The 13,104-nt window shown below is 41.9% G+C and overlaps 1 long non-coding RNA gene across 2 annotated transcripts in view; it reads right to left on the reverse strand.

Moving 5' to 3' along the window:
• The window catches only part of LOC109447284 (uncharacterized), a 54,029-nt gene extending 53,074 nt beyond the window's left edge, over positions 1-955 (reverse strand). For both annotated transcript variants that reach the window (XR_016018340.1, XR_002137342.3), the window contains exon 1: positions 804-955. This is a non-coding gene — a long non-coding RNA (uncharacterized LOC109447284). The remainder of the gene's footprint in view (positions 1-803) is intronic.
• Positions 956-13,104: the final 12,149 nt, after the last annotated feature.

Below are 13,104 nucleotides of genomic sequence, written 5' to 3' on the forward strand. Positions count from 1 at the left end.
AAAGGGGACCTGGTTAGTTTAAAAGAGAGAGAGAATGTCCTAATCTGTCCTGAAGGCAGCTGAGTTTAACAACAACAAAAAAGGAGAATGTCCTTTTCTGAAGACAGCTGAACACTTGTTCTAACTAATACCAGTGATGCTTGCCATGAAAAATAATGAATGAAAGTAAGGAACGGAGGTACACTCACTTCTAGATTGCATTTTAAATTAACAGTTTTCACAGGACTTATTAAACAATAATTAAACAATAATAATACTCAAAACAGAAACTTTGGAAAACCCAAAATAGCATTTAAAAAAATCAGTCATGTTATATGTCAATTATATCTCAATAAAGCTGGGAAAAAAAATCATAAGTCAAATATCTAAGGTAACAATTGATAACATAATTTGTCTGAAAGTGAGTTCTTTTAATATTTGTCCCCACGCATGTGAAAAATACATGTATTTTTTAACCAAAAATTGACTCATACTCTTCCCATTACAGTATTTCCTGTGCTGATGAACATGAACCTAAATAGAAATGTGATGGTTGCATTCTGTCTTTTGTATTCATCTTTTGTTATCGGTATATAAATATATTATATATTACATATTATATATAATATATAACTATATTATATATAATATATATTATATGTAACACATATTATATATATATAACATATATATTATATATTATATAATATATAATATATTATATAATATTATATATATTTTATATATATATATATACACACACACACACACACACACACACATATACATAAATCAACACCTCCACACTCGCCAGGGAAACTTACCTTCCAAGAAGGTACCTCGGTTAGGAATGAGGCGATTTTTTTCTGAGAGTCTCAGAAATTCAGCGTTGGAAAGGATTGTTGAGGAAAGCCAGCCACTCTTCCACCTCAGCTGTTATACATTAGCCTCCTCTGTAAGCTTCTAAACTACCATGCCAGGCTCACCCCACTCTTGGAGATTCCGATTTTATTAGTCTTGGGTGGAACCTAGGCGTGGAATCACCTTAAGGTTTCTCAAGTTGTTCTAATGCGAGCCAAGGTTGAGAGCCATTGAACTAAAGGGTTTTTTAAGTGAAAGAATTTTGCAAATTTTCACTGGGTTCAAGTATATGTTTGCTCAGGCAATGACCCGAACAAATTCTTGAGTTTTCCCACTAATTCTTTGACTTTATGAAAAATATGCCTGAGAAAACTGTGACACACACTTGATGCACTTCGGAAAGGAAATCATGACTTTGTCCAGCGCTTTTAGTAGTGTTATGGTGACCAAAGAATGGTGGCCCTGATGGCACCACCAAGGTTGCAGCTGGAGGGAAGAAGATAGAATCACAGTGAGTGTGGCTTTGCAGTTGCAACTTGGCCAAAGGTGGAGAGAGCCTCTGTGTGGCCCAAGTCTTAGCAGACAGGGCAATGTGAAATGGGGACAAAGGGTTTGTCTTTGGGCCCACATAGACCTAGGATCAAATTCAAGTCCTGTCATCTATTATTGTGTCACCCTGAGTAAATTCTTTATTTTTCTGGTTCTCATTTTTTTCATCTGTAAAATAGGCTGTTGTGCAACGTCCTCACCGAACAGTAGTGAGGTTTTTACCGAGATAACATGTGTACAGTGCCTACACACTGACCAAAGATAACTGCCGCTCTTTGCCGGTACCGAGAGGGCTTCATGCATGACCTTCTGCACACTGCACTTACTCCTTGATTTATTTTCACTGTGAGGGCACCCACATGTCCTGACAGCTCTCCAGCTTAGGACAGCTGGGTTCTCAGACCAGTTTTTCCACTCCCTAAGGGCACAACCTGAGCATGTCACTGCTTTCCAAAGCCCCAATTTCCTCGTTTAGACATCTCAAGGCCCCGCCCAACTTCAACAGTCTCAGAGGGAGATTTTTTTCCCTTGCTTGGAATTTTTGATATTTAAATTCAGTGCACCATAAGAGAACATTCCATCGCACCATTAAAAAAAAAAAAAAAGCTGTAATTTATGGAGTGCCTGTGATATGCATATGTATGTTATAGCATCTAAAGTTCACGGGAACATGGGAGATAGCTATTCTTATCCCCGTTAGTAGGTGAGGGAACGGATTCAAGTAAAAATATTTTATCCAAACTTACACAGTTGGCACAACTGAGATTTGAACCCAACTTTATTCCCAAGTCCTTGTTCCTGACATGTCTAATTCTGAAGTGCTGCTGGTTATTAAAACAGGACTGATTATTCAAAGATAAACTATTCATTCTGGCTTTTTTATTTTCCTCTTCTTTCCTGTTCTCCTACTTCTTAACAATTGTTTTGGCTCCTCCACCAGAGTATTTAATTCCTCCACCAGAGTATTTGTGGAAATGGGAAAAGCCCTAAACTCTTAGTGATTTTCTAGAGTTCTCGGGGTGATCCATGTTAGTACATCCTACTAAACTCAAAGTAAATGTATCTGCAACTCACCTTTATTTAGTTAGATCCACAAAATGTCCAGAGTTACCCAAACCCCACCCAAGAGGAAAGGGAGCATGAATGGAAGGAGATGGCAGTCTTAACAGATTTCAGCTAAGATACTGCACTTTTCCAGGTTTACACGACATCAACAGGCAATGACATAACTAAGGCCCATCCCAGGGCCGTGGAGGGGGTCCATTCCAACAAGGGGCACCTAAGTGTTAGCTTCATAAGCTGCAGGTAAATCCGCCTCTAGTCCTACTTGCTCAATGGTATTTTAAAATCAGAATGGTGTTTGTTTACACATGGCTGCAGATGCTTTCAAAGTTTTCATGGAAATGATTGCTGTTCAACATGGCCTAATTTTCCTGTTACTGCTGTCATACATGACAGAGTTTCCCTTCTCACCTTAAAAAATTGAGAACTATTTGATTCTAATTATTTTCATCCATCAAGTAAACAAAGAACATGAGAGCTAAAACGATACAGAGCTCTCCTAATCCACAACATGGATTTTCAAGGATGAAAAAACTGAGGCCTAGAGAGGCTGTGTGCCTAGGCAAACTCTACAGAGATGGGCTCGTGCCCATGGAGGAGTGATGACAATTGACTCAGGCAGCACTTAGTGCTAATTCTGCCCAGGAAAGGCAGACTCACAGGCACGCTTTCCATTGCCGGGGAAGTTTGCTCTAGCTGGGCAATTTATATATAACACAAGATGGTATCTAATTATCATGAAATCATTGTCAGTGGCAAGAAGTGTGATCTTAGCCCATTCAATGCTTTTAACATTTAATATAAAAAGTTTAATAACTTCACCTACCAAATGTGAGGCTCCCACCACTTGGCCAGCCAGTGCTCCTGAACCAATGGGGCTGTCAGTTATGCTAAGAAGTCCCTTGGGAGTTGAGAATGATACAGTTTGAAGAAACTTCCAAAAGCCCTCATTTTTCATACAAACTTTATTGTTTTGGGCCAGAAACACTACAAAACTTCACTGTAACAGGTAAAGTGTTCTATAAAGTACAAGTACATGCCTCTGTGTGTGTGTGTGTGTGTGCGCGCGCGCATGTGTTTAAGTAGGACAGAATACAATGTTTCTGAAAACCGAAATACAAAATAGTAGAGTTAATCCTAGGAAGAAAATGATCAACCCAATACACTACTTTTCAAATTAACTTCATCCTCTAACATAATTTTTCAATCAAGTTTCTGAAGAAATTTTCATACATGCAGAAACTCTAGATGATGAATTATATCAATATTCAACTGCAAATGATGTATTGTTTCTGGTCATGATTTTGAGAAGGAATCTTGTTCATGAGACTATGAGGGGGACAAAGAAGAGGTGGGGGAGGCACCTTCCCTCCAGCCTCACGGGTTTTCAAATATTTCTTCTTCTTTTGAAAGCCATGAGATCAATCTTCAAATGAAATGGTACAATGAGCTCCACAGAGAAACACAAAAGAGGGAAGCTGTTCTAGTTAAGTCAACGGTGAAGGTCCTGTCCTTCCGTTTTCCCATGACACACACAGGGACACACAGACATGCTCCCTCATGTTCTGGTCCTTATGACATCTCTGCATCCTTAGAAGGCCTTGAGACACAGATTTTTAAAACCTAGTTAATGGGCACTGCAAATGAAAGCAAGTTCCAGAGCTCAAGGAGTCCAATAGTTTCAACTTGCAATCATAGACATGGTCGAGAGGAGGAAGGAGATTTTTGCAAAAGCTTATTTAAAATTGGGAAAGATGAACAACTCCAGAGCAGTGCTGTCTGATAGAACTTTTACAAATGTTAATAGAAAATTTCAGAAATGTCCTTGACCTGTGCTGCCCAATACATTAGCCACTAGACATGTTTGGACACTAAGCCCTTGAAATGTGGCTACAGGGACTGGGGACTTAATTTTTAAAGGTATGTCGTTTTAATTAATTTCAATATAAACTTACATAGCCACATATGACTAGTGGCTACTATACTGGACAGCACAGTTCTCCAGACTTTCTATTCTGTAGGTAAAAATACAAGTGAAGACTCTTCAATGATGTGCATGTCTACCCTCCTTGGGGAAACATCTAAGGAAGCAGATCATCCCACTCTTCTTACTTTCCTCTCTATTCCACCAAAAGAAAGGTTCACACAAGAACCCTTTTGTGTTAGATGCCTATTGCTTCTGTAACAAATTACTACAGACACAGTGGCTTTAAACAACACAAATTAATTCTCTTCGAGTTCTGGAGGTTGGAAATCCAAGATGAGTAAGCCTGGGCTAAAATCAAGATGTTGGCAGGTTTGTGTTCCTTGTGGAGACTCAAGGAAAAAATCTGTTTTCTTGACTTCTTCACATTCTAGGAGTTGTCCACATTCCTTGGCTCATTCCTCCTGTGTGTATCTTCAAAGCCAGCAGTGCAGAATCTTCAAGTTTCTCTCTTACTTTGCTTTCATCGTCATGTTTCCGGCTCTGATTCTCTCTGACTGTGACTGACCCTCCTGATAAGGATTCTTGTGATTACTTTGGGCCCATCTGGATAATCTCCCACCTCAAGAACCTTAATTTAATTACAGCTGCCAAAGTTCTTTTGCCATGTTATATGACATATTCGGAGACTTCTAGAATGTGAGCATCTTTGGGGGGACCATTATTCTGCCAAGCACATCTTTCTTGTGGGTTAACTTGAATTAAGGCCAGTACCTTTTGTTAAATTCATTAAAACTCAGTTTCTATAAGGTAGTGCTGGTGGTAAGGCTTTACCTCAGTTACCCACAAGTGTGTGGAGGTTGTCTCAGTGTTCTTTATTCTAATCTGGTAGTTCTCCAAATTTAGCCAGCATAGAATCACCCAGAGTGCTTGTGAAGACAGATTGCTGGACTTGGACCCCAGAGAATCTGATTCAGTAGGTCTGGGTGGCCCAAGAATTTGCATTTCTCAGCCAGGTAGAATATTTTTAACAAACATCCACAAATTCTTTAACACTCCTCCTTCCAAAAGGTGGGTGGAGAATCATTTCCCTCCCTTTGAGCCTGGGCAAGATTTAGTGACTCCATTCTAACTCTATTTGATGAACGTAGTGTTGTGTGATTTCAGCACAAGGTTCTAAAAGCCATGACAGCTGCTGTGCTCTAGCTCTCTCTCATATCATGCACTCTGAGGAAGGCCAAGCCCCATGTCTTGAGGACACTCCAGCAGCCTAGGGTGGAAATGAGGCCTGCTGCCAACATCCAGCACAAATTTGACAGCCCTCTGAGGGAGCCACCTTGGAAGCTGATGCTCCAACCCCAGTCGAGCCTTCATATGACAGCAGCTCTGGTGACACCTTGACTGCAATCACATGAGAGTGCAACCAAGCCAAGATCTCCCTGCTAAGTCACTTCTAAATTCTAGACCCACAGAAACTTCAAAAAATAATATATGTTTACTGGTGTTTAAAACTATTAAGTTTGGAGGTAACCTGTTACACAGCAACAGATAACTAATACATCAGGTAATGTTGATGCCACTAGTTCAAGGACCACATTTTGAGAACCACTGGTCCAGCATACACACTGTGGGAGGCATAGGCAGTTCTGCTTGCACTGGTGTTCTCAGGAGAAACAGAGGAGGGTAATGTTCTCAGGTTTATATGGACTGCAAATTCACACTCTTTTCTGCAGACATATTCAGTTACCACCAGGCATTCTTTTCTGGAAGTTCTTTTATAATACTAAGAAGAATAACAGCAATATGTCAACTGAGAGCTGGACTCCAGAAGCCCATTTCTGTCTACTCAGTCATAAAAAATATTCTGCACATGGGTGAAGCACTAGACAGGTTTAGGGAGAAGAGGAAATGATGAAAAGATTCGACCATTGCTCTCTGTCACATTCTTTTCAGTCTGGATGTGAACAAGATGAAGAAAGAAAACAAAACTCTTGACAAGAGAGGGAAAGATAGCACTAGGAGCCAGGAGAGCAAAGGGGTGTCCAACTGTTAAATAATGAGAAACTGAAGCTTCCCTCATTGTGTCAGAGAAGCCAATTACTGAGCCAAATGTAGAGGAAATGGGGAGTTTACATTATCTGAGATGTCAGTAAGAACTGAGTGGACACATTTCCTGTCTGGTTCTCCCCGAAGATTAGCAAACTCTTCAGCAAAGATACTTTTTCAGGGGTTTCGTTTGTTGTTTACTTTCCCAGTTGGCAAATGTGGACCAAGAAAGGAAATAAGGCTCCAAGAGTGAGGGAAGGGAAGTGGTAGTGAATACAGAGTGCCACAGAGAAAGGCAGCCTGTGCAAAAGTGTGCGATGCTGGCTCGGCAAGATGGCTGGCTCCAGTTCGGGTTGTGCCAGGGCAAGCTCACCAAAGAGATTCATGTCAGTGACTCCCATTCTATTTGATGGGGTTTCTCTGGCTTTTCCATTTATTTTATGGGAACTTAAAATATGACATATGATTTCATTTATGTGAAATTCTCAGAAAGGCAAAACTAATCTAGAATGACAGCAAGACGGAAGTGGTTGCCTCAGGCCAACATTGGTGGTGGTGGAGTGGGCGGAGTGACTGCAAAGGGATGTGTGGGAATTTGAGGGGTGATGGAAATGTTCTACATTTTTAGTATGGTAGTGGTGATATGGAAGTATACATTTTTCAAAAATCATTGAACTGTACATTCAGAATGAGTATGTTTGATTGTATATAAATATACCTCAATAATGTTGATCTTTAAAAAAGTGTGACGTAGGAGTCCTCTGATGAGGTTGTCAGTGATTAGTTTGGTAAAAACAAGGGTTACCTGGTAGAAGAGGGATTTGACTAGATTAGATTAGATGTCTTCAAAGAGTGGATAATCACATGGAGGGGATTCTATGCAAAGAATTCAAGGATAAATTGGAGGATGGAATATATATTAGTTTCCCAGGGCTGTCATAAAAAGTTTCCACAAACTGGATGTCTTAATACAACAGAAATTTATTGTCTCACAGTTCTGGCAAGAGGACATAAGTCTGAAATCAAGGCATCAACAAGTTTGATTTCTTCTGGAGGCTCTGAGGGAGAATAAGCTCCCTGCATTTCCTAGTTCCTGGTGATTACAGGCAATCCTTCATGTGCTTCGACTTGTCACTGCAAAACTCCAATCACTGCCTCCATCATCACATGACCTCCCTCCGTGCTTTTCCATTGTCTGTCTGTGTGTTCTCTTCTTATAAGGACACTTGTCCTTGGATTTAGGGCCCATCCAGATAATCCAGGATGATCTCATTTCAAGATCCTTAACTTAATTACATATGCAAAAACCCTTTTTCATATACAGTCACATTCAAAATTCCAAGTGGACATGTATTTTGTGGAGCCACCATTCAACCCACTACAGAGTGGATAAAGTTTAAGTTTTTTCTAACTCTGAGATTCTAGAATCCTACATTATTTATACTAAAGTGTAATATTCAACACTTTCCTAAAAGGAGTTTTTGAAGGGGCATGAACCTCTACTACCTAGTTGGAAGATGGGGAATGGAATAACAGGGAAAAGAAGGGCCAGAAACAGAAGACAAACAATGTTAGAGTTTGTCTAAAGCTAACCCTGATGCTCAATCTATTTCTAAACATTTAACCATGTGTCATAATATTAGGTTGGTGCAAAAATAATTGTGGTTTTGCAATTTTTTAAAAAAATCTGTTAAACTGCAATTACTTTTGCACCAACCTAATATTACTGTGGCCTGAGTCTTTCTTTCCACATACTGAAAGGGAGAAAAACTTGACCATGGTCAGAAAGCCATTCTTCCTATGAGTCTAGGAAGCATAGGAGACATTCTACAGGTTGTAGAGTTCTAGAGTTTTACAAGTGTCCAGATACTTCCTTAAATGGTCATGCTCTGCTCTGCCCTGCCCTGCCCCAAATCTGTTTTGAAACTGTGATCTGAGTTGTTTTTGCTGCTACCTTGTAAACTTCTCAATCACATAGTCCTCAGCCTGATAGCAGTAGAAGCTCCGGTTTCCACTGAGCTCTTTGATGAATTATAAAATCTCAAAGTATTTGGAGAGGAATGTGATCTTATTCTAAGAGTCCCCTTTACTAATGAGGAGGCTAAGGTCAGTATGTTAACAGTTGTAACTCTTCTTGAAAGATAGATGGGACATAGCTTGTACTAATCAGGATGCTTTAGGTTGGAAGTAATAGAAACTCTAACTCAAAATGGCCTAGAAAATAAAAGGAGTTTATTAGATCTCACAAATATCAGTACCACAGACTGAGCATGCTATAATGTAAATGTGTCCTTCCAATCGATCACCACACAAGAAAAGTGGAGATCTTCTCGTTTTAAAGATAACGACAGATGGTAGCCAGTGGAAAGCCAGTGTGATGAGATGGATTTTCTCTCTGGCCCATAGATTCAGTCTCATTAAATCCCATGGGCACTTGTGATGCTCTATTTTCCCATTAGCTCTAATCAGCACCTATTGTTTCTTTATGGATCATTTTATTTTCCCCATCCATATTATTCTGGTGACTCTCATTACATAATTGATTATAACCAGAATCTCACTAGAAATGGAGAAATAGAGGATTACAGTAATTAACCTCATCCTTCAGGCAGGCTATTTCCTATATTAGATGGTATTAATGTCTTTATTTTATCACTGAAATACAGATGCTTTTTAAAAAATCAGGTTATCTCCTGATAAACCCGTAAGTTGAAAATATTGCAATTTGAAAATGCATTCAATACACCTTCCCTACCAAATATCATAGATTAGCCTAGCCTGTCTTAAATGTGCTCAGAACACTTACATTAGCTAGAGTGGGACAAAATAGTCTGACACAAAGCATTGAGTATCTCATATAATTTATTATGTGTATCACTTTCACACCATTGTAAAGTCAAAAGATGATAAGTTGAACCATGGTAAGTCAAGGACTCTCTGTAATCAGGTGAAAGTTGAAGCTTTGGATACATTATTCTAAGATAGCCTTAACTCCCCATCAGGCTTTTGTAACAGAGCTCACTGCCAGGTATTATCAGTGGAACCCCATGTAGCTTTCAATTCGCAGAGAGAAGAAGCATATTTGAGCCACTTTGAATGTCATTAGCAGTCCTTAGGAAAGCATCCAGGAGCCACTGAGAGGGCAGGACAATGGGTCGGAAGCACACACCAGGGTGGGGTGTAGGGAGGAGAGTTACAGCCCACAGGTAGGGCAGCCTGTGGGATCATCAGGGCAGTAGACTTTCCAGGAATCCTGGGTGGTTGCACAATAAACCTATGCTGAACAAGAAGCTTCTCCAAGACTTGGAGCTGAAAGCTGCCCCAGACTTGGCTACTTGGTCATGCCTCTGAGAGCCCAAGAAAGAAAGAAAGTTCTTGAGGAATATATTTCAAGCCCATTCCATGGCTCATGGCAGAAGGAGAGTCTAAATTTAGATCTCTGAACCACAGTTTCAGAATCAATGTTCTTAAGTGACATAACATAAACAGGCCTTCAGGAGAGAGGGGCTAGCTCCTCACTCATGTGTGCATTCATTCATGTGGGGAGAGACTGGGCCGAGTACTTCTTACCTGCTGAGCTCTGTGGTAGAGGAAGGGGAGGCTGCAAAAAAGAGCAAAGCTAGCCCTGCTTTGAGAAGCCTTCAGTCCAACAGATGTGGATGTCTTCATGATCACAGAGAGGGCCAAATGCTGAAAGGTTGTACAGCAGTGAAGATGAGACGGTAATATGGAAGGAAGTGAGGGTTGGCAAGATCAGACAGACTGGGCGGGCAAAGATTTAGAAAGAACAGAGCGGCGTTGTGTGGTTTGATGAGGGAACCAGCACCCTGCTTATAGTGATACAGTCCTTCCTTCACCTTCTTGTCTCACCTGACCTTCACAGCACGCTCAGCAGTGAGCATTACTGTCTCCATTCTGTGGATGAGGACCCTGAGATCAGAGAGGTTAAGTGATAGACATCAGGTCACATAGCCAATCCAGGCAGCACTGTACCTCAGTCACAGCAGCCAGGCTGCAGAGAGCCCGACAAAGAGTGAGCAGGAGTCTTTTCACCCAGAGCAGGCATCCTGCCAAGTCCAAAAAGCCAAAGTGTTCTGAGTGGGGGCTGCCTTGAAGGGGAATGCAGCACCGTGGCCTCTGACCTGGGGGCACCTGGCCACTCCCTTCCCTTGACAGCACTACCTGCTCACACATTCACTAGGCAGAGGAAACAAACATCTGACAGCACCACATCCCACTGTAGGTGTCAAACACAGTGCCCATGACAACCGAACAGAGGGCCATCAGCAGCCAAACTGCTGCTGAGTGGAGACAGGGAAATGACAGCAGTGAGGCTGCCCACCTCGCTGAGTACTTACTCTGCATCAAGCACTGTCATGGGCCAGGAGCCTGATTAAGGCGAGAACTGAGCCAGCGGAGAAGGGAAGGCTCTGAATCCAGGTGTCGGACACCAGTGCCCAAGTTATAATTTCCCCCTCAGACACTCAACTAACGCATCCCCTCAGGAGAATTGGACTACTGAACAAGTGTCAAATGTATGGCAGTAGAACACAAGCCTCTCAAAGGCAGGACATTTTGTCTGTTTGGCTCACTGATGTAACCCACACTTCTAGAACAGTGCAGGTCAGATGGTAGACTTAACATTTGTTCAGTAAAGAACCACAGAACCACTCTGAGATGCTGAGTTGGCCGAGCAACTTGCTCCCACACATTGACCTTGCAGTTTGAAATTCAGACTTTTTCCTTCCCAAATTCTAACAGTAAAGTTCTTTAATGGTGTCATTTTACATGCAGTCTCATTGGCCAATGAGTTTCATTCCCAACTTAGTTCCTCTTACACACTGGAGAAGCCAGGGAGGTAGGTGACATACTTATTGGTCCCAGATAGCAGCTGGGCCATGGTGGGCTTTGTCCGGCTAGACCTCCGTCACCTTCCCCTCAGCCAGCTGCACAGGCTCACCACATATCCTCCTCATCACTTCATCTAACCTCCAATAATGCAACCCCTCCTTTCATGTGACTCAAGTTTTAGGCCCTACTTACTATATACTATTGTAGCATTTTTCCATATCTCCATTGTGACTGATATTAAGTTTCCTCATAAACAATAAGACATGTAAATATTACATCCACAAATGACAAAGGACCATGGCATTCAGATGCTTCCCAGGGCTCTGCCTGCTGCCTCAGAACGGCTCTGGCCTCACCTGCTAGGTGTGTCCCAGTGACAGTGAGGGTGGAAATTGCCTTGAAAGAATAAATGCCCCTGGACAGTAGAGAGGGTTTCACCACACTGGCATTTTAGTAGATCTACACAATTTGCCAGGTGAGTTTGTTTTTCTCTCTAGACAAACGAGGAGCCAAAGGGTGATTTTTCTGACTGTGCATTCTTGGCATTTTTTTCGGGCTCCTAAGTAAACAAAGTGAACACTGCCAGTCTTCCCTGGCACTGTTCAGGACTGTTTAATGAATAATGAAGGGGCCACAGAAGTCACCTGACACAAGGGTTGTCAGACCTTTTAGGCATTGGAGTCCTTCTTTCAAATACAAGCTTACCCTGAAGTCCATCATAGGATATTATTTTATATTATATTACATTATACTATATTATATTATATTCCTGCAATGCTGTGGGTGAAGGCAGATAGGGCCCCACCCCTAAGCCCTCTTTGGCCAACCAGCACAATTCCAGAAGCACTGCCAAGATTGTAAACAAAGGGACTGAGAAGGGAAGGGACTTGCCCAAGGTTACATAGTGAGTTAATGACCAAGCTGGGCACAGCACCCAGGCTCTTGGCTCAGGAGTCAGCACTCTCTGCACAGCCCAGCACCAGCTCAAATCTGCTTTCTAACACTGGGCACTGAGACACACCTGCCTGGGATGAATGCATGGAGAGAATGCTCCCTGCCTGGTCCCCAAGGCTCTGGGCAGCCTGCCAACATGTGGATACACGCTAACGATCACACCTGGTGACTTATTAAATGTGTAGCTTATGACAAAGACTGCGATGATATAAAATCTGAGCTCTAAGATTGCGTGCCCCTGGCTTCTCCTAGTTGAGCCATCTGACATACAGCAGAGCTCTCACTGCCCTTGACTTCCCATATCTCAACAAACCTTTACTCCTCAAAATGTTCTCCTTAATGACAACAAACAAACATCAACAACAAAAAAACCCCCACAATCTTCTGTCTCTGTCTTTTATTTATGGGAGGCAGATTGAAGACACACCTTACAGAAAGGACACAAAGCCTGCATTCACTCCGTGCAGCCACGCCCCAAGGCCCAGCATCCTCCTCTATAAAGGCAGCATGTGACTGCATGATCTCAAAAGCTCCCTCCAGCCCCAGCATGCTAAGACCCTAAAATAAATGGGAAACACAGCAGTTTTCCTCTCTCCAGGGGGAAGAGTCCTCATCCATAGTACCTCCTAGGAGGCAAGGAAAGAAATGAAACCAGAGGGAGGAGCCCAGCCCTGCCAATGCCAAGTAAGCTCCCGTGAAAAGAAATGCTGTGACGAACACAAAAAGAGCTAAAGAAGTGCCTCCAACCGCCAAATATCCCTGTCTCAATAGTCCTTTATTTTTTTCACCTTCTCCATTATCTTTCTTCTCTTAGCTGACTTTAGAAAAGCTGTCCATCTACAGCTGGAGCCCTGGCATGTTTTTCTTATCCCTCTGTC

Source organism: Rhinolophus sinicus, chromosome 1 (genome assembly GCF_057876585.1).
Source record: "Rhinolophus sinicus isolate RSI-liver-muscle chromosome 1, RSI-T2T, whole genome shotgun sequence".
Taxonomy (NCBI): domain Eukaryota; kingdom Metazoa; phylum Chordata; class Mammalia; order Chiroptera; family Rhinolophidae; genus Rhinolophus; species Rhinolophus sinicus.